At 42.7% G+C, this 22,512-nt stretch overlaps 1 protein-coding gene across 3 annotated transcripts in view; it reads left to right on the top strand.

Annotated features, from left to right (window-relative positions):
* Positions 1-22,512, top strand: part of ESRRG (estrogen related receptor gamma) — a 1,192,991-nt gene that overhangs the window by 176,778 nt on the left and 993,701 nt on the right. The window lies entirely within an intron of this gene.

Raw genomic sequence — 22,512 nt, forward strand, 5'->3', positions numbered from 1 at the left:
ATCTGTGTCAGGGTTTCAACAAGCACTTATTCATTCAATTTACACCCCATATACAGGTGGTATATAAGAAACCTGCAAGCTTGAAGGCTATTGAAGTGGTGCACATTCAGGTACAGTAGGTGTAATTACAGTTCCTTCCGGTGAATGGCGAATGGGTCATTGTTCCATTTATTTTTTGGTTCCCAAGAAAAGGGGGGCCGCTTTCTGTCCAGTCCTTGACCTCAAAAGAGTCAACAGGTTTCTGAAGTCCAGCACTTTCGCATGGAGACTTTGTGGTCGGCACTGGCTGCAGTACAGCCCAGTGAGTTCCTCACAGCCTTAGATCTCAAGGAAGCATATTTGCACATTCCCATTTGGCCTCCTCATCAGATCTTTCTTCACTTCCCTGTGCTCAGGCAGCATTTCCAGTTTCAGGCGATGCCTTTCAGTCTTACCACGGCGCCCTGGACATTCTCCAAGGTCATGGTCATGGCGGCTTCTTTCTTGACGTGCCAAGGAATCCGCGTCCATCCGTGTCTGAATGATTGGCTGATCAGGGCACCTTCAGTCCAGGAGAGCAGACAGGCCACGGCTCGGGTCCTATCTCTCTTGCAGTTGTTGAGATGGGTCGTCGATCCTACCCAAGAGTCAGCTAGTTCCCACTCAGATGCAGAGTATCTGGGTATTCAGTTTGACATGGCTCAGGGCAAGGTCTTTTTGCTGGAGCAGCGGTGCACCAAGTTACAGGGGCAGATTCACCTTCTTCGCTCTCCCATCCCTCGAGTTTGAGACTGTGCAAGTTCTCGGGTTGATGGCGGCGACCTGGGATGTGGTGTCATGGGCCTGGGCACACATGCATCTGATGCATCAATCTCTCCTAGGTCGCTGGTCCCCGGTACTGCAGAATTATGATCTGCCACTGTTTTGGACAATGGCAGCACACCGCAGCATGGATTGGTGACTGCTAGATTTCAGTTTGTGCAGAGGCATTCCTCTGGCGACTCCGACATGGATGATGGTTCTCACGTATGCGAATCTGACAGGGTGGGATGTTCATTGTCTCCACCAAGTGGCTTAAGGTTGGTGGTCCACAGAGGAGGCCCAGTGGCCGATCAATCGGCTAAAGCTTTGGGCGGTGCACTTCACTCTGATAGAGTTCCTATCCCTGGTGGACGGCAAGCCGGTGCATGTCTTCTCCAACAACATGGCAATAGTGGCTTATATCAACCGGCAAGGGGGCATGCACAGTGCGGCTCTAGCTCTCGAAGCCCAACTACTCATCAGTTGAGTGGAAACTCATTTGCAGCAGCTCTCAGTGGCGCACATTGCAGGGGTTCAGAATGTACAAGCGGATTACCTGAGCAGACGTCTTGGATCCAGGAGAATGAGAGCTTGCGGAGTTGGCATTTCAACAGATCATGTGCAAATGGGGGATGCCAGTCATAGTAACATAGTAACATTGTAAATGATGGCAGATAAAGACCTGAATGGGCCATCCAGTCTGCCCAAGATAAACTCATTTTGCATGGTATGTAATACCTTATATGTATACCCGAGTTTGATTTGTCCCTGCCTTTCTCAGGGCACAGATCATAAAAGTCTGCCCAGCACTGTTCCTGTTCTAAACGTTAGGGAGCTAACGTCGAAGCCTCTTAAAATTTACACTACAGCCCATCCATATCTATTCAGACCCGATCAGGGCACAGACCATAGAAGTCTGCCCTGCACTGGTTTTACTCTCCAAATACCGGTGTCACCACCCAATCTCCGCTAAGATTCCGTAGATCCAATCCTTCTAAACAGGATTCCTTTGTGTTTATCCCACTCATGTTTGAATTCCATTACCATTTTCATCTCCATCACCTCCTGTGGGAGGGCATTCCATGTATCTACCACTCTTTCTGTGAAAAAATACTTCCTGACATTACTCCTGAGTCTGCCCCCCTTCAACCTCAATTCATGTCCTCTAGTTCTACCACCTTCCTGTCTCCGGAAAAGGTTTGTTTGCGGATTAATACCTTTCAAACTTTTGAACGTCTGTACCATGTTATCCTTGTTTCTCCTTTCCTCCGAGGTATACATGTTCAGGTCGGCAAGTCTCTCGTACGGTTTGGAACGCAAATCCTATACCATTTTTGTAGCTTTTTTTTTGCACCGCGTCCAGTCTTTTTTACATCTTTAGCAAGATATGGCCTCCAAAACTGAACACAATACTCCATGGATGCCAAAGCCCTGAGTTTTTTCACCAGGAGGCGGGAATATGGGTCGGAAGATCTAGATACCCTTCTTTAGCTGTGGACGGGTGATGTCTTTCTTTGTTTTTTTCATGGCCCATGTAAGGCAGAGTGCTACAGAGAATTCTGCATCATCCAGTATTCATGTGATTCTCATGGTGCCAGATTGGCCTCAACTGTGATATATGGATCTGGTTCACCTATAAATGGACGAGCCCCTTTGGTTGACCCTTTGTCCCATTCTTCTGGTTCAAGGTCCAGTTCAGATAGAGGATCCCTCCTGCTTTGGTCTTATAGCTTGGCTGTTGAGTGGGCAACGTTGAGGAAGAAAGGGTATTCTCCAGAGGTCATTGCTACGTTTCTTCAGGCAAAGAAGTGATCTACCTCCATGGCTTATGCATGGGTATGGCAGCTCTTCGAGACATGGTGTGCAGAATGGGTGATTTCTCCCTTTCAGTCTTCTCTTCTCCAGATCCTGGCCTTTTTGCAAGACAGCTTGGGACAAGGTCTGGCTTCCAATTCACTACGGGTGCAAGTGGTGACCTTGGCATGTTATAGAGGCAGACTGTGTCATTCATCCTTGGTGTCGCATCCTGCTGTCGTTCATTCTTTGAAGGGAATGAATAGTCTTAAACCACCAGTACACCCTTGGTGTCTGGAGTGGAACCTTTAATCTGGTGCTTGGGAGAAGGAGCTAGGGACATCGGTGAGGCAGTGGGATATCACCAAAACAGTAGCTGGAATACCTCTGTTAATTGGTGATACCCGACTGAGAGAATGTGCGTACAGATGCATTTATAGAGGATATATTGCGCCAAATATTTCAAACTGTACAAAAAGTACAGACTAGGAGTTTCTAAGTTACAAACATATATCCAAGCAAAGGCCACACACAGTGATGACAACACAGCATATGCTGGGAATGCCCATCCTGAATCTAACACATCAAGCCTGGAAATTCACCTTTCATTCTATTAAACCAAAACACACATTGCTACATAGTGTGTAGAACAGTAACAGGTAATATTTTCATACCAAACACAAAAACTAACAGTTTTATTGCAAGATCCTGAAATGGGACTGCTTTGCAACACTGAAACTCCCACGAGTTTTATCAGTATTTCACATTTCCTGTATATCTGTGCTTGGGGGGGGGGGGGGGGGTCTTCCATCATATGTTTGCATGTCCCATGGGCTAGAAGGTTCCTTCTTACTTTATGTATTAGCTAGGACACAAATGTATAACCAAGCTGAACAGAAAACGGAGTAAATTCACTGTCTGTGATATGGTGGTCCTCCAGCAAGAGAACATGAAACGATTCATTCAGCAGATTTCATCAGTAAAGCCACAGGATGGTTATTTTATCTCTTTGACACTACTTTTGACTCCTAACCACTGCTCACTTGCCTGTACCTTTTCTCCCCTCCTCTTTAATTCCCTTACCTCTAGTTGTTCTGTCTGTTACCTGTCTTATTTAGATTGTGAGCTCTTTGAGCAGGGACTGTCTTTTTGTGTATGGTGTACAGCGCTGCGTATGCCTTGTAGCGCTATAGAAGTGATAAGTAGTAGTAGTAGTAGTAGTAGTAATCTCAATTGGTACACATGGGAGGGGTCCAGGGCCCTGAATGTCTTAAGTGTGGGAGAAGTCCGGGTACCTTATTACACTTGTTTTGGAGCTGTCCAATTTTGAAAAGGTTTTGGAGCCAGATACGGCAGTTCTGGGAAGAAAAATTGGGGATTTTGGTGCTGGGAACAGTAGAACAATTAGTATTGGATGCTCCGGGGGCCTTTAGAGGTAACAATCGATTTGAGACCCTGCTACTCCGTAAGATGTGCCTAGTGGCTAGGAAATGTATATTACAGTATTGGACTGTAAAAGAACTTCCGGCATATTAACACTGGATAAATCAGTTACATTTACTGGCATCTTGGGAGGCTAGAGATGCCAGGACTACTCAGAGGAGGAGAACTACATTTCTGGTGATATGGGTCCTTTACCTGCAAATCCTAAGCTCTAGAGGCCGCAATCTACTACTAAGCGTAAGGGGAGCTTCCTAACTCAATTAAACCTGATTCACTAAGGTTCCGGGGAGGGTGGGGCAGTCAAGTAGGGGGGAGGGGGGTGGGGGAGTGGGGGAGTGGGAAGTTGAGGGGAAGTGGTTGGGTAAGAAGGAATTGTTAAGATTAGATAGTTTTATGTTAAAGATTTGATCGATGAGGCCAATGGATTAGAGATGAAGGGGCACTCTTATCAGATCTTGTCAGCCCAAGGGTTGATTGGTGATAGAGGGACTCTACCTTAACCAAAGGCAGTAGAGTCTTTAGCTATTAAATAAGGGTTTGATTACATAATTGTGGACCCTCTCTTTTCTTCCTACAAGTATTAAACAGGTCCTCAATTGGGGAACGAGTAGGTAAGGGTGAATAACACAGGATGAGAAGGGGGGTGCATTACAGGAATGCTGTGCAGAATGGATCGTACTAAGTGTTAATGAGAAAACAACTACTGTCGCAGTGCTACCGGGTTATGCCTCCAAGTTCTGTTTCTTTTTATCTTTGTTATTTTGAATAGTTAAGTCATATAAACAGTTAACTACCAATGTTGGTATATCTTCAGATCAATTAATGTATGGGATGAATCAAGTTTTGGTCATGTTTAGCACCAACCATAAATAATAAAGCATACTAAAGAGGGGGCGGGGGAGGGCGGAACAAGGGGGTTAGGGATGGGGGGGGGGGGCAATATGATAAAACTAAGTTGATGACAGACTTGGTCAGTTAAGATGCGGAGACTGTTTGTTTGTTTGTTTGCTGGCGTTTTGTTCAAGCCGGATGGTGTCTGTATTCTAGATCTTTTGTCATCAATAAAAAATGTTGAAACTTAATCTGGTGTTTCACGCCCTTCAGAAGGCTCCTTGTTGAGCCATTGCCTCAAAGCGGTCTTTCTCATTACCATCTCTTCAGCGCACCAGGTTTTGGAGCTTCAGGCCTTGTCATATCTGTGCTTTTGAGGGGTGACAGGGCACACAGTTCCCTCATTTCTATCTAAGGTGGTGTCTACCTTTTCACTTTAATCAGCCATTGTTTCTTCCCGCTTTTTGGGTGGACATGTACCCTCGAACTATAACTCCCTGCGCCTCCTTGATGTCTGGCATGTTCTCCTTCATTACCTGGAGGCTACCAGTGAGTTTCGTCAGTCTGATCACTTATTCATGCTTCACACAGGGCCTTGAAGGCAGCTATTGTTCACTGGGTAAAGGACGCTATCGTTTCAGCTTATTTACTAGTGAGTAAACTACTTCCGTCCCGTTTTGCGGGTGCATTCTACTCGGGCGGGCGGCGCTTTGTTGGGAGGAGGTGCATTTTGTTTGGATGAAATTTGCAGGGCGGTGACATGGTTGTTGATCCATACATTCTCCAGGCATTACTGTCTGGATATGTCTGCTCACATGGATGCCTCTCTTGGGGCATCAGTTCTGCTGTCAAGAACTTCTGTTTCCCCACTTTGCTACATCCCATTAGTCTCTGGATTTATCTGCTGCTGTTGCTAAGGAACGAAGAATTGTCTTACCTGATAATTTTCTTTCCTTTAGTCGTAGCAGAATCCAGAGGCCCTCCTCTGATTGTGGTAGTGTGTTCTTGGTTGTTCTCTCTGTTGGTCCTTGTTGTTGCCTGTTTCTACTTTTTAATGGGCTTTCTATGCTCAAGTTATCAATTTGATTTCAGACTGTGGTTGTTCCCTCTGTAGAAGAAGAAATGTTCTACTGCTGTTTCCTTCTGCTTTGTTATGTGAAATACTGACTAGCCAATGAGTGTTCCATCCCATGAGGCACTTCAGTTCAGCGCTCTCTATCTCCACCTGCTGGTAGATGGTCACAACCCACTAGAATCTGGATTCATTTGCTGCATCTAAAGGAAAGAAAATAATCAGGTTAGATATTTTTTGTTTTCCTGTCGTAACTTTATTGTTATTTAACCGGCTAAGTTTCTGCTCCTTCCTAACTCCACCCCTGGACCTCCCCAAACTTGTCAGTTTTGGCATAGGTGGTCAGAGGGGATATATTCAGTGACACTTTCTGGTTAAGTGCCACTGAGTATCCCTGGATAGCCCTACACAAGTGATTTAAATGGCGAGGAGCCCCTCCATGCTGTTTCAAATCACTTTGACTATCGACTGTACAGTTTTCAGGCAGCCAATTAACACAGGTAACATGGAGGGGCATAATCGAACGGGGCTGGCCATCTATAAGGGCGGCCATCTTCAAGGCCGGCCCCGTAAAGCGGCATCCCGACCGTATTATCGAAACAAGATGGCCGGCCATCTTTCGTTTCGATAATACGGTTGGAGCCGGCCAAATCTCAACATTTGGGCCGGCTTTAGAGATGGCCGGGATTGGTTTTCAGTGATAATGGAAACTAATGGTGGCCATCTCAAACCCGGCCAAATCCAAGGCATTTGGTTGTGGGAGGAGCCAGCATTTGTAGTGCACTGGTCCCCCTCACATGCCAGGACACCAAGCGGGCACCCTAGGGGGCACTGCAGTGTACTTCAAAAATTGCTCCCAGGTGCATACCTCCCTTATCTTGTGTGCTGAGCCCTCCAAATCCCCCCAAAACCCACTACCCACAACTGTACACCACTACCATAGCCCTTAGGGATGAAGGGGGCACCTACATGTGGGTACAGTGGGTTTTGGGGGGGGGGGGGTTGGAAGGCTCCCATTTACCACCACAAGTGTAACAGGTAGGAGTGGGTCCACCTGCCTGAAGTGCACTGCACCCACTAAAAACTGCTCCAGGGACCCGCATACTGCTGTCATGGAGCTGGGTATGACATTTGAGGCTGGCATAGAGGGGTGGGAGAGGGTTGGTGACCACTGGGGGAGTCAGGGGAGGTCATCCCCGATTCCCTCCGGTGGTCATCTGGTCAGTTGGGGCACCTTTTTGAGGCTTGGTCGTTAACAAAAAGGGACCAAGTAAAGTCGGCCAAACGCTCGTTAGGGCCGGCTTTCTTTTTTCCATTATGGGGCAAAGCCAGCCATCTCGTAACCACACACCCGCCCCGCCTTCTGTACCCTGCCAACACGCCCCGTTGAATTTTGGCCGGCTCCGCGACGGAAAGCAGTTGAAGCCGGCCAACATCGGCTTTCGATAATACCGATTTGGCCGGGTTTAGGAGATAGCCGGCCATCTCCCGATTTGTGTCAAAAAATGGCCGGCCTCGTTCGAAAATAAGCAGGATAGTAACATAGTATATGACTGCAGATAAAGACTTGCATGGTCCATCTAGTCTGCCCAATAATACAACCAGAGGCACACCTGCCTCTCTGTGCAGGTTATACTCCCATCATGATCAAATACTAGCATAACAAATAGTGCAGGCACACAATCATGAAATAGTGGTTTTGGATAGTTACATTTATTGCCAATACTTGAATAAACCAGCAATCCAACAATGTTGCAAACTGACATTTTACTAGCTATCAACCTTTAGGTGAATATGACACAAATAACATACAGTGGTTCTTGATCTGTCCCTGCTATCCTTCGGTCACAGGCTGTAGAAGTCTGCTCCTATAGCCTGTGACTGAAGGATAGCAGGGACAGATCAAGAACAACTGTCTGCTCAGCACTGTTTCTACTTGACAATTGCTGGAGCTGCCATCAAAGCCCGCTTCTGCCCAGCCATAATTGGGGAAACAGACTGAAAGTCTACTCTGTTTTGCCATATTTGGGAAATAGATCGTAAAAGTCTGCCCAGTAATGACCTTACTTTCCTGCTACTTTTTACCCATATACTGTAAATCACTTTGAAAATTGTCCTCAAAATCTGTAAAAGATGTGGACAAAGGACAAAGTAATTTGTGAACTATTAGCCATTGTGTCTCATCATACAAGAACTAGGAGGTTTCTGACAAAACAATTAAGGAGCTCACTTTAATGATAAAGTCATAGGCTAGCGAATCCCACAGTAGATTTTGTTGCAGTAAAAAAATGCAGAAGGTATTTATTTTACTGCAGATTAATAAATAGAGCCTAGGTTTTTTTTTAATGTTCAGTCTTATGCAGAGTCCACTGGTTTTGTGCGTCTGTGTGGGCTGTGTTTACAAGAGGTTTGGACAAGTTCCTGGAGGTAAAGTCCATAGACTATTATTAAGGTGGACAGGGAAAATTCTCTGCATATCTCTTGGATAAGCAGCGTGGAATCTTTGGGATACTGAGCTTGACAGACTGTTGGTCCGACTCAGTATGGCAAATCTTATGCTCTTAAGAGCATTAGCATAATCCAAGAAAAATGATTTATTAAAAAAAAAGCCTCTGCTCCTTCACGTTATTCTTCTTTAGCAAGATAGCATTGATTGCAGTTTAATAGAAAACTGTGTACTCTTTCTGAGGAAATATTATTTATTAGAAAACAATTGTGCAGATATTCAACGTTTAAACTTTTTTTCTCTCTCTCTCCCTCTCTGTTTTATTTCTGTAGATATAAAACATTTGCAAATCTTTGACAACAATGCTTTTGCAAGTCCTGTATTGGTTGTCATACTTGTTCAAATGAAATACTGTAAATATATCTTGGAGGCTGAATTAGGGTCAGATTATATCTGTTATATTTCCAGTCAGGGAAAAATATCTATTTCACAGTCTGGATGTGGATGATGATACCTAGCAAATGCAAAATCTGACATTCGTATCTAAGCAGACAAACAATATGAATAAAAGGAAGCTGAGAATTGTCAGCAGTAAGAAGAATGCCAAATAATAACAAATCATGAGCTGTGCTATTTACTGAAATGCCGCTGCTGACCTACACTGGTGGTTGTGCCATAGTTTATAGTTACTATATGTTGAGTAGTATGGGCAGGCAGCCATTATAAAAAGAACTTATGATTGGATTCAGATTCATAGGAAACTAGGTTTATAAGATGGCTGCCCTTCATTATACTTGGCATATATCACACAGTATTACTTATTGTTTTCATGCTCTTTGGAGTTGTTCTATATTATAATGTGTACTGATTCTTTTTTTTTTTTCACCAAGGTAGCACATTTCTATGGACTGTATGTTCCTGGGGCCGGTTAGCGTTTTTAATAGGACCTTCAGGTTTATTTTTAATCTCAGCTTCCTTCTGCTTCTTTGCACTTCAGGCTGAGTCAGAGCCAGGGCTGGGTTCTAGTCCCATGAACCTTCATTCACAACAACATGGGCATATCCCCCCTCCATATACCTAGTCTGGTTCTGATAGTTCTTGGCTAGGGGTCTATGTTCCAATTATGGCAAGACAGATCTGGATGGGCTGGACTGGGCTTTGACTGGCAACTCCAGTAATTGGGAATTAAAGCCAGTAACAGGAAGACTTCTATGGTCTGTGCCTCAAAAATGGCAGGGCACAGATCAAGATCAAGTATGCATATGCTTTATCATATCATATATGCTATGAATTTATCTTGTTGGGCAGACTGGATGGACCATAAGGTTCTTATCTACCGTCATCTACAATGTTACTATGTTATCAGGGCTTCTTATGGAACCCTGAAATCATGGGTTCTGAATCTCACTACTTTGTGTCATGTTAAGCGATGACCACAACCCTTTTATCTTTGACCCAATGAACCTGACTCAAACATTGAATAAGGGAGCTATCATATGACAGTCCATAGCACTCAACACCTGGTTGGTTGCTTTCGGTTTCACATATTTTTGTATTGGTTTGGTATTTAAGGTATTCAGAAACTAAGGATACAATCTTTAGGCAGGAGGTATGATTTGGTCAAGTGACTACAGCATGAATAAGGGATTTGGACGTCGGCAGATTCTGCCAAGACTATGGTTGATTATTTCCATGATAAATTTTACAGGGATACTCTTGAGTTCTCCACCAAGTCACCCCCATCTCCCCTTCCCTACCTCATTCCTTCAATCCCAGCCATTCTTTCTTCTTTTGTAAAATCACAGAAGCGGAAACTACATAACTTCTGTCCTCATGCAAGTTCACCACCTGTTCCTTTGATCCAGTTCTTACTCACCTACTAAGCTCTGTCTCCCTACTATCATCCCTTCCGTTTGTCATATCCTCAACCTATCATGTTCCACTGCAACTGTACCTATTACATCAAACATACTGTGATTGTATCAATCCACATAAAATCTTCACTGGACCCTACCTGCCCTTCCAACTATCATGCCATCTCTCTCTTCCCTTTCACATTCAGGCTACTTGAATATGCTGTTCACCACCACTCTCTTGACTTTCTTTCATCTCAAGCTATTCTCGATCCACTACAATCTGCTTTCACCCTGTATTGTAGGAGTATTTACCTGAGATCTCACCTTTGCTGGTCTTGGCCTATACAGCCATTATTATAACAATATGGATTACAGCTTGTGGCCTGTACCAGCTTTGTCAAAGGAACATTACTGTTGAGCATAGCAAGATGATTTCTTCCAAGGACATATGCTATGTTGCAAACTAGCCAGTTATCTCTTGGAAAGAATGGAGGAGAGAGACACATGGCTCCAGGAGTATGTGAGCAGACGGGGAGGTTTGCATGCCATCGAACAAAGGCTCACTTCTTGACCATGAAGTTGGCTGGACATGATTACACCATCTGTGATTGGTCCACAGGTATCATCTGACCCTTGGATACCAAACGTTTGGACTGAAGAGGAAAGAAGGGAGGAGACGACCATAAGACTTGCAGGTGGATAGAAGGCTTGAGAATAGCCAGAGACTGATTTTCCTAAACACCAGTGAACTGCATACCTTGTAACAAATTCACAAGGTTCGCTCAGCTACAGTTTACAGCCTTACTTATGACTATGTAATCTGTGTCTAGAAGACAGATCTCGGACTGTATTCCTGGACTGAGACTCGATGCAGCGTCAGCTGGAGTCTAAGAGAAGGAATCCGCTTCTTTACCATTGGAAGTCTGCCACAGACTGCAGGGTTAGATACCAGGATTTACTACCTATGGTCTTGGAGTGGCCTAGTGGTTAGGGTGGTGGACTTTGGTCCTGGGGAACTGAGGAACTGAGTTCGATTCCCACCTCAGGCACAGGCAGCTCCTTGTGACTCTGGGTAAGTCACTTAACCCTCCATTGCCCCACGTAAGCCGCATTGAGCCTGCCATGAGTGGGAAAGTGTGGGGTACAAATGTAACAAAATAAATAAATAATTAGTTCTTTGCTTTGTGACAGATGGGTTATGTCATGACTTATGGTCTATGAATTTAGCTGCTAACGGTATTTTGCATAAGATGTGTGGTGTAACTTCTAATGCTAATCATTAGGATATCAGTATTGTGATTGGTCGTATAATCACTCATTTAGTTAGTCCTTTAGGATAATCATATTCCATTATCTATATTTTGGGTGATAATCTATTTTTTATAGCAAGTTACTTTGTATTTTGCTTGGCATTTTGCTTCAGAACTATTTATATATATATTTCTTTACTTAATAAATATAATATATATTCCATCTGTGGCATTGTTCCTTTTTACAACAACTAGTTAGTCATTGAGCTAAAGAGGTACACTCCCCTAGACACGAGTCCAGAATAATTGCTATTTAGTAGTGCTCTGACAGCTAAGTACCTCTGGATACCTACAGTATGTACTACAGAAATAGCCCTTGCCAGAGTCTCCAGTGACCTGTCCTTAGCCTGATCCAAGGGCCTTTACTCGGTTCTCATCCCTTTTGATACTGTTGATTACCACCTATGTACTTTCTGATACACTATCCTAACTTGGATTTTGGGGCTCTGTTGTGTCCTGGTTTTTTTCTTATCTCTTACATCACACTTTTAGTGTATGCTTTGGTAGATTCTCCGGTAGATCCTCCTCTGCTACTATTCTACTATTAGTCAGTGTACCTCAGGGATCTGTCTTTGGACCTTTTCTCCCTATATACTTGTTCCCAAGATGCTTGGATCTCTTTTCTGGGAGTCATCTTTTTGCCGATAACTCCCAGATTTTCCTCTCTACACTAGAAATTTCACTAGGAATCCAGGCCCAAGTCTAAGCCTGCTTACCTGACTAGTTGTCCCTCTGCCATCTAACACTGAATATGTCCAAGATAGAGCTTCTTATCTTTCCTTCTAAACATACCTCTCCCCTTTTATTTTTATATTTTTTTTGTTACATTTGTACCCCGTGCTTTCCCACTCATGGCAGGCTCAATGCGGAAGGCAATGGAGGGTTAAGTGACTTGCCCAGAGTCACAAGGAGCTGCCTGTGCCGGGAATCAAACTCAGTTCCCCAGGACCAAAGTCCACCACCCTAACCACTAGGCCACTCCTCCACTACTGTTCTCTGTTTTTGTGGATAACACTCTTTTCTGCCTTTCTCGTCCGCTGATATCCTTGGAGTCATCTTTGACTTGTCTGTCTTTCTCCACACATTCCCAACAGATTGCTACAGCCTGACATTTCTTTCTTTGTAAGATTACTTAAATTTGCCCCTTCCTTTTTTAACACACTTCAAACCCCTTAGCCATACCCTCATCACCTGCAACCTGCTTCTCACAAGTCTCCCACTGAACCTTCTCTCTCTGTCCTTCATTGTATTAAAAATTCTGCTGCACAACTTATATTCCACCAATGTTGCAACACTCAACCCCCCCCAAACAAACAAGCAACCCTCCCCCCCCCACCAAAAAAACCCCCCTCTTCTCAAGTCACTTCATTGGCTCCCCATTTGTCCTCGCATACATTTCAAACTTCTCTTACTGACCTACAAGGGCATTTGTTCAGCAGCTACTCATTATCGCTCAACTCTTCTCTCCCTACTCTCTTCTTCATGTACTCAGTTCATCAGGTAAGTTACCCTTATTTGAGCCCTTTTCCTCCACCACCATTTTCCTCCTTCCACTTTGCTGCATCGTATACCTGGTGTCAAAGAGTAGTCTAATTGTTAGAGAAGTGAGATGAGAACCAGGGAAGTCCTTATGATCTTGGGAAAGTCACTTAGGACTAAATTTTATATATGGCACCTGAAAAATCGATGCTGAAAATATTTCCACTTAAGTGTATTCTGTAAACCACTCCTAGAGAATGCTTCAGTTTTTTTGTGTGGAAAGAGTTTTTAGTTCTCCTGTGTAGTTCCTTTGTACTGCCTCTCCCTCCCCCCCTCTCCCCCCCACCATGTCCATTCAGCTCTATTTCTTTCTAAGTGCAATCAAGGAGCTAATGTAGCAGCACAATCAGAGAAGTTGAAGTGCTGTGCGGATTGTGTGACACTGCATCGGCTCACTGTTGGGGGTGTGAGGAGAGAGTGGAGACACTGACTTTAGCTGGTGGAGAACCCTCCGTGTGGTGTTCCCACTAGCAGCTCAGTATCTGTCTGTTGCAGAACCGGATTTGGAAGGATCTGCTGCCATTTTTATGCAGTTCTGGTAGTTTCTGCCTGAGTTGAAACTACCTGTGCCTCCTGTCTTTGGATGCAGCTTCTTTTGAAAGCAAGGCCATAGCCTGAGTAGTGTAATTGTTTCAGGATTTAGAATGGGTAGTCAACTTGTCCAATAGCAATTTGACTCCAATTCAAGAGTTAAAGGACCTGGGAGCCAAGTTCGATACCTAGCAAGGCAACATATTCCTTCCAACAGGAAGAGAGTAAAACTGCAATCCCAAATCTGAAGTCTTCTCTGTCTTTGCAAGAAGACTGCTGTAGATCCTAGGGTCAAAGGTGGCAGTGCTTGATCTAGTTATGTGGGCCAAAATAGACATGAGAGTACATCTCTGCTGTCTCTCTGGTCAACTCATTTTCAAAATTTGGACTTCATTTGACCTCTTCCACTATAAGAGAGAAAGTCTCTAAAGTGGTGGTTACAGATGGACAACCTGCTCAGAGGAAGGATTCTAGAGGTGATAAACTGGATTTTGTTGACAATTGATGCCAGTCTTTGCGGTTGGGGAGCTTGTTATAGGGGAAGATGTCCTAAAGGGTGCTGGTCCCCAGAGGAATCCAGATTGCCAATCAATTGACTGGAGACCTATTCAATTCATTTGGCACGTCTCGAATTTCAGCCTCTAGTACAGAACAAGGCGACTCAGGTTTTATCAGACAACGTGACACAAGTAACTTATGCCAACAAACAAGGAGGAACAACTAGTCACAAGTTGCAGAGGAAGTAACCATAATGATTTGAGTCGAGGAGAATTGGGAAGGTACCTCACAGTACATGTTGCAGGAGTACAAAATGTGCAAGTGGATTATCTAAGCAGAAATCTCACAGATCTAGGAGAATGGAGTCTCTCTTCATTAGCCTTCCAGACAGTGTTAGTCATCCTGTGATGGATCTAATAGCGACATCACTAAATGCAAAAGTTCCCCTCTTCTTCTCTCATAGAGAGGACCTCAAGTCAGCAGGCATAGATGCCCTGGTTCATCCTTGGCCAGAGTGTAGACTAGTCTTCTGTATGTATTTCCACATTGGCCTCTGACAGGCAGGGTAATTCAAAGACATGTGGCACAAGTAGTGCTCTTAGCTCTGAATTGGCCACGAAGACCCTTGTACTGGAATCTTATGAGATTCCAGGTAGAAGAGCCACTGTCATCAGGCAAGGAGCAGTTGTTAGTCTAAGGTCAGATCAACATGCAAAATACATCTCTGTTTTGTCTTATGGCTTGGCTCTTCAAAAGTTGAAGTTGAGAAAGCGAGGTTATTCTCATGGGGAGGAGTAGCCTAATGGTAAGTGCAGCAGCCTGAGAACCTCAGGAACCAAGTTAAATTCTCACTGCAGCTCCCTGTGACTCTGGGCAACTCACTTAAAAGTATATCCACTTTCTGAAAGAGGGTATACTCTTTTCTGATAGTGCATTCATGCAGTCACTCTTGGGAAAGAATGTGCTTTGTTCATGAAAGCATACACTCTTTGCAAAAAGTGTGAGACTTCTGAAAGTTGATGGACTATATAAAACACATAATACAAAATTCATTTTGGGCAGAAACCATGTGAAACGATATGGAAAATGTAATTTTAAATGAGTGTTCATCCCTATATTTTATACAGTATGCAAATAAATGGAAACTCCTATCTAATCTACTCTGAGAATGCCTCTGCTGAGTTTGGGCACAGTTGCACCTATACATGATGCACACACTTAATTTATATGTGTATATGGATTTGCAGTTTTATAAATGCCTATTTCCATGCCTAAAGTCCTGTTTATGTACATAAGAACATAAGAATAGCTATACTGGTTCAGACCAATGGGTCATGTAGCCCAATATCCTGTTTCCAACAGTGGCCAATCCAGGTCACAAGTACCTGGTAGAAACCCAAATAGTAGCAACATTCCATGCTACCAATCCCAGGGCAAGCAGTGGCTTCCCCAATGTCTGTCTCAATAGCAGACTATGGACCTTTACTCCAGGAACTTGTACAAACCTTTTTATAAGTCTAGATATGCTAACCACTATTATCACACCTCTGGCAAAGTTCAAGGTCTTGCTATCCTGCCCACCAGCATTGCCAGCTGTGTGGCTTACAGATTGAAAGAGAAGGAAGGAAAGAGAGAAAGGAAACCAGACGGACATGTTAGTGCAGGTAGGGGGAAGAACTACAATAATCATGATAGGATGAGGGGGGGACACATAAGCGAAGGGGGAAGTGTCTTGGTGACCAAGGTTTCAGAACCTACTGGGTAGAGGGCAAGGGGCATTGAAAGGTCTCCATAAAAAGATAGGTTTTAAGTTTCACCTTAAAACATTCCAGGGAGGGCTGAAGTCTGAGGTGGTCTGGTAGCTTATTCCAAAGCTCAGGCTGTTGTACAGAAAAAATAGCATGCCAGATCTTTACATGGACAGTGTCTCTAAAAGTGGGGATCACAAGGCGATGCTGCATTGAGGATTGAAGGGACCTTGTAGGGACATATGGAGTTAGAAGTTGAGAGAGAGTCAGGTTCCCTTGTGGTACTAATTTTGAAGACAAGAAGCAAAAGCTTATAGGTAATATGGTAAGGAAGTGGTATCCAGTGAGAGGCCTTCAGAAGGGGTGTTGAGTGCTCATACATCCGGGCCTTGTGAATGAGTTTAATTGCTGTAATCTGAACAAGTTGTAAACGGTGCAGATCCTTCTGTGTGAGAGCTTTATAGAGAGAGTTGTAATAGTGAAGTTTATTTATGGGGTTTATTATTTATTTATTGGTATTTCTTAACTGCCTTTATGAAGAGATTCACCCAGGGTGGTGTACAGTAGATACAGTTTAACATCAAATTTACAATATTGTTAGCATAACAATAGCAAATTGTACAGGTATAAACATAAATACAGTGAAAGAAGAAAACCTATTAATAAGACTACCATGAAAAAGGATTAAAAATATACACATTTAACTGCACTGAAATTCAAATAACAGAGATATAATACGATGCAAGCATAATAGTGATGGAATATCTAATAAGCACACAATTAGAACATTCAAATAACATTGCTATATTACTAATGTTTTTCTACAATACAGCTTACCATATAGCTGAGGAGCCAAGTACAGAGATATAGATGGGGACAAGATGGGTGGTACAGAATCAGTTGGGATAAATAAATTGGTGGCTAAACTAAAGGCAAGTTCTTTGTATAGTTAATCAAGATATAAGGAACTGGTCTAAGTGTCTTATATCAAGTTGACTGATGACTAAAGAATGAACCTGAATATTGAGTGCTGATGGCTGAAGAAGGGGTTGAATTGAATGAATCGTTTTGAGTTTATAGAATGAGGGTCGAATAACCTGAAGAGGTGAGGGTGATAGGAGAGTCTGTCATCTTTAAAGTCACCCCAAGAATTTTCATGTTGGTGACCATGGGAACAGGGATGTTAAAGAGAAGTACTGGGTGACAAAGGAGGCCTGATCGCTTACAGTGAAGAGTACAGTTTTAGATTTTGTGGGGTTCAGGACTAGTTTGTTCCAGAGCCAGTCGGTGATCTGAATAAGTTTGGTTAAGAGCAGAAATAGTTTTCAGCAGCAGTCTATTTCTGAACGGAACAGTCACAGCGTTCTGTTGTTTGGAGCCTACGGCGTCTGGTGAACGCCAGCTCACAAGATAAGTAAACCTGTTTTATTAGTGATTTTCTCACAAGTTATACTATATAAGTTAAGTGTTATACTCTAACTGCTCTGTTCAGTTAGTTCTGCAGCATGATTTAGTGACTCTTTCAAGTGCAGTTTAAGCATAGAAGTATTTGTCTTGTTTGCACTTTATGTTGAACACTCATAGCACATATATATCACTGATGTGAGTGAGATCCCAATGAAAGAAGTGCTATGTCCCACTAGAGAGAGGTCTTATTAGACTATTATGTGGGTGACAAAAGGTCTGAGGGAGATCCTCTCATTTTAATATATTATTATTCACATAGTTATACATTGTTTGTTACACATGGAGGGGCATAATCTAACAGGGACGACTATCTGTAAGGGCGTCCATCTCTAAGGACGTTCCGGCGAAGGGGCGTGTCAAAACAAGATGGACATCCATTTTTCGTTTCGATAATATGGTCGGGGACGCCCAAATCTCAACATTTAGGTCGACCTTAGAGATGGTCGACCTAAATGTTGAGATGGTCAACCGTAGAGATGGTCGTCCCCGGTTTTCGGCCATAATGGAAACCGAGGACTCTCATCTCAGAAATGACCAAATCCAAGCCATTTGGTCGCGAGAGGAGCCAGCATTCGTAGTGCACTGGTCCTCCTCACATGCCAGGACACCAACTGGGCACCCTAGGGGGCACTGCAGTGCACTTCACAAATTGCTCCCAGGTGCATAGCTCCCTTACCTTCGGTGCTGAGCCCCCCAACCCCCCCCCCCCCAAACCCACTCCCCACAACTGTACACCACTACCATAGCCCTTAGGGATGAAGGGGCACCTACATGTGGGTACAATGGGTTTCGGGTGTGACATTTCGCCCATTAGATTGTAAGCTCCTTTGAGCAGGGACTGTCCTTTTTGTTAGACTGTACAGCGCTGCTTAACCCTAGTAGCGCTCTAGAAATGTTAAGTAGTAGTAAGTAGTAGTAGTAGTAGTAGTAGTGTTTTGAAGGGCTCACATTTACCACCACAAGTGTAATAGGTGGGTGGGGGGGGGATGGGCATGGATCCACCTGCCTGAAGTGCACTGCATCCACTAAAAACTGCTGCAGGGACCTGCATACTGCTGTGATGGAGCTGGGTATGACTTTTGAGGCTGGTATAGAGGCTGGAAAAATGTTTTTAAAATTTTTTAGGGTGGGAGGGGGTTCGTGACCACTGGTGGAGTAAGGGGAGGTCATCCCCCATTCCCTCTTGAAATTTGGAGAAAGTCTAAAAACTGAGTGTTGAAAATTGCGACTTGGACGTTTTTGAGAGAAAAACGTCCACCTACCACCTTATGACATTTATTGGACATTTTTTTGAAAAAGAGCCCCAAAGAGTGAATACTTCTTGTAAAGGCAACTTACAAAATCATAAGTTGACAAGAGAGCATTGATGATTTGACTGAACTTATTAAGTTTGGTCAGTAACATACTGTGAAGTATATAAAATTGAAAAAGGCACCAATCACATTCAGGGGCCATACCATAAAAAATACCATTTCCTGTTATTACACTGTCCCTAGGCAAAATATAAGAAATAGAATAAAAAAGTAATTAGTCTGGGGTTTTGACATTTTATCCATTTAATGGAGGTTATATGGTTAAGTGATAGACTATATACCTAAGTGAAATTGTCTTTAATTAAATTGTGCAAAGTTATGACTACCCATTTGTGAACAAATGTACACTTGCAGCCTTCAGGTTTTATCTTAATGAGATAATTTCAGTCTGAATATTAATAGATAGTTAAAAACCGAAGCTGTTACTAACTGATGCTATCCTAGATTTTGCTTTGTATAACTTGCACTCCATCCCTCGAATTCTATAAGAATTGCGTGTGCAAATTTGGGCATGTGCCCAATTTGCGTGCACAGTTTAATTGAATAATGAGCTAGTTAGCACTGATAATGGAATTTTTAATGAGCAATTATTGGCACTAATTTGAATTAATTAAATGCTTATAAATTTAGGCACAGGATCCACATCATAAAAGGGAACGCAGAAATGGGAGGGTCATGGGCGGATCGAGGGCTTTCCTTTCAGTTAAGTGCATAATTATAGAATAAGGTGGGATCCCTGCTTTATTTAGGTGATAATATTTGCACCACATTTCCATTAGTGCAAATGGCTGTGCCTAAATGTAGTCACGGTTCTCGGATATAAGCACTATTGTATAAGCCACGCATAATTTTGTGGGGTTTATAGAATAGTGGTGAGGCGCCGATTATTCAGGCGTCATATATGGAATTTAGTTCCATATTTACAGAAAGACAAATATTGTGCTCCGCTCATCAGAAGGGTATTTCTGCTGTTAAAAAATTGCAACATTGTCCACCACTGTTTTAAGCAGTGCTAGTGATGAGCATTACACGCAAGATCATATCTAAAAAGGACCTTTTCTCAGTTCTGTGTTGATGAAAGAAGAAAATTGATAATTGAACATGATCATGCTATACATCTATATAGACAGTGTGGAGATATTTTATTAAAATTATGTGACTTCTACAATGTGATAAGAGCTTGTAAAATAAATGGAGCTTACAGACAAGAGCCCTTGTGCTGGGTGCCGCAGGCCTGATTAGAAGCAACTTCCAAGCACACTTTGATAGGTTATCTATACAAATTGCGTTCTGTGGACTCTAGAAGGAAGTTCTTTTTGTCATGATGCAGGCTGAATAGCAAACGTTCACAGTAAATTTGAGAGACTGAGATCATACTCCATATACCATGGCTGTGGAGTGAGGTTTGCTACTGTTATCGCATGCATGAAACTAACCCATTTGGAGGTATTGCTCTTATTATTTAAAGAAAAAAACTGTATACTTTATATTATTATTATTATTAGCATTTGTATGGTGCTACAAGACGCACGCAGCGCTGAACACCTGACACAGAGAGACAGTCCCTGCTCAATAGAGCTAAATTTGTTCCCAAACTTAGCAGCCTTATGGCTGAAAAGTCACTTAAATTTAGGCTAGCCTATTTGCAACATCTTTTCCCTACCTGAAACTGTCGGATCATCTTGAACTCCATGGATGTTTTCCATCATGCCAACAGACTATGGATTAGGTGGCCCAGATGAGTGCGTGCCGAAAGGTGTGAAGAGTTAAGGGTGTATCAAGGTTGATACCACCAGTGCCTGTATTAAAGGGCCCCTTCGTGAGAATCTTCATGAAGGTATTTAATAAAGTTCATGGAGTTTGATGGGGACTGTTTTAGAAGTCTCGGATTCTAAATATTTTAAGCTGCTTTAGATGCAATGGTAGAGTTGTATTGGCTTCTGTTATGTTGGGGTGAGGGGTGTTTTCAGGGAGGGGTAGTTTTTAATTTGGGGAAAGGTATAGAAATTAGGCACATTCAAATAGAGAGGTATAATGGTTGTTATGCAGGTAATAATTATGTTAGACACAATAGGAATAGTGGGATTGGAACAGTACCATTAATACTGTGACACCATGGAAGGATAAGGTGTTGCATTGTATGTTATTGAATGTTCATTCTGTGGTTGCTAAGGAACACTTGATTCAAGATCATATTGTTCAATAAAAGTTGGATGTCCTATTTTTAACTGAAACTTGGTTAAGGCCAGGTCCAGCTAGGGGGGGGGGTTGATATAATAGCTCAGGAGGATTTTAATTGAGAACAGCAAGAATTAGGGGTAATAGATGGGATGGAAGGTTTGATTTTGAAGTTGGGCAGCCATATTCTTTTGCATTAATTTATTGTCCTCCTAAGTTTGAGATGGATAAGATGAGATATGCTGATTGAACTGCTTGATTTTAATGCTTCTTTTATGACATTTGTGCTAGGGATGACAGGTTTAAAACAAATAGCACTGGGACTATTCATCAGGGTGGACATTTGTTAGGATCTATTTTTGTAGATATTGGTTTGAAAGTGGGGATTATGGGTATTGTGCATTTTATTCGGACAAATCACTATGAGATTCAATTTAAGATGATTTGGAGAACTCTAATGTTTCTATAGTATCCTGAGTGGGAAAAAACGTTTGGGGTAAAGTTGATTTAGGAATGAACTTTGTGATTGATTAGGGGGATATGGGTTCTGGAGAGGTTGAAAACTGTTACGCTAATTGGACTATAAATGTTAAGTTCGCTTTACAAAACATTACTTCTGTGAAATCAGCCTATATTAGGGAGGATATACAGAATCCCTGGTTTACCAGTGATCTTTATGAATTTAGGCAGAAAGTTTGTAGTTTAGAGAGAAGATGGCAAAAAAACAAAATCTCCGCAAAATAAAAAACATTGGAGAAAGGAATCCAATATTTATTTATTCTTTCTTAGGAAAGCTAAACGTCAATTTTTTCATGAGGAATAGATGCACGTAAAGCAAAAATGTGAAGGTAAATCCCTCCAAATACTTCTGTTCAAACAACAACATAAATTGATGGAAAGGAACAGTCAAAAATCAACTGACGTTTCAACTGACCGTATTTCAATTTATAAGTACAAGAGGTGACGCCTCACGAAGCCCCCGGCTACACAATTTGAAAGCTCACAGGGGCTGGGCTGCTTCATCATCGGCAACCACCTCTACAAATTCTTATCTTATTATTTTTCTCTACTTAGAAAATTTATTATATATAGCACTTAGCTTTAATTCCAACTGGATTCCCAGGACGCTGTATATGACCATGACCAACGGTGGCCAGCGTTTCGTTGCCTGCCTCAGGGTCACATGGTCTGCGTCAATCTGTGAAGGAAAAAAGTAGTGAAAACATCCAACTTTACATTGTGACACTAATTCTATCTTACAAAAATTCTTTTAAAATCCTTAACTCTGAGAAACCTCAGCTTCAGCGGGCCAGTAAAAGTAAAAATGGCCTCTGTAACTTAAATACTAGGTTACGTCAGACGCCAGGATCTGACCTGACCAATCAGCTTGTAGACATTCAGTACACCGACCGAACACAACCCGTGATCACTTTCGTTAAAGGGTCCCACCATCTATAACTAGAAAAAGTGACCCCATTCGATTTTACCATTAAGACCCCCTGGAACCAGTGAGTTCAAGCGATGTATCCACTTCTGTTCACACTGGAACAGAATCCGTTTCCTATTGGCTCTAATCCTTACTGGGGAAATCTCTATCTGTTGTAGAACGAAACATTTCAATTCAGAAAAAGAATGTTGCATTACTGCACAGTGATGAGCAAGTGGAGTAGCAACTTTGTTAGTATTAAGTACACTGCGATGTTCAA

Source organism: Microcaecilia unicolor, chromosome 3, assembly GCF_901765095.1.
Source record: "Microcaecilia unicolor chromosome 3, aMicUni1.1, whole genome shotgun sequence".
NCBI lineage: Eukaryota > Metazoa > Chordata > Amphibia > Gymnophiona > Siphonopidae > Microcaecilia > Microcaecilia unicolor.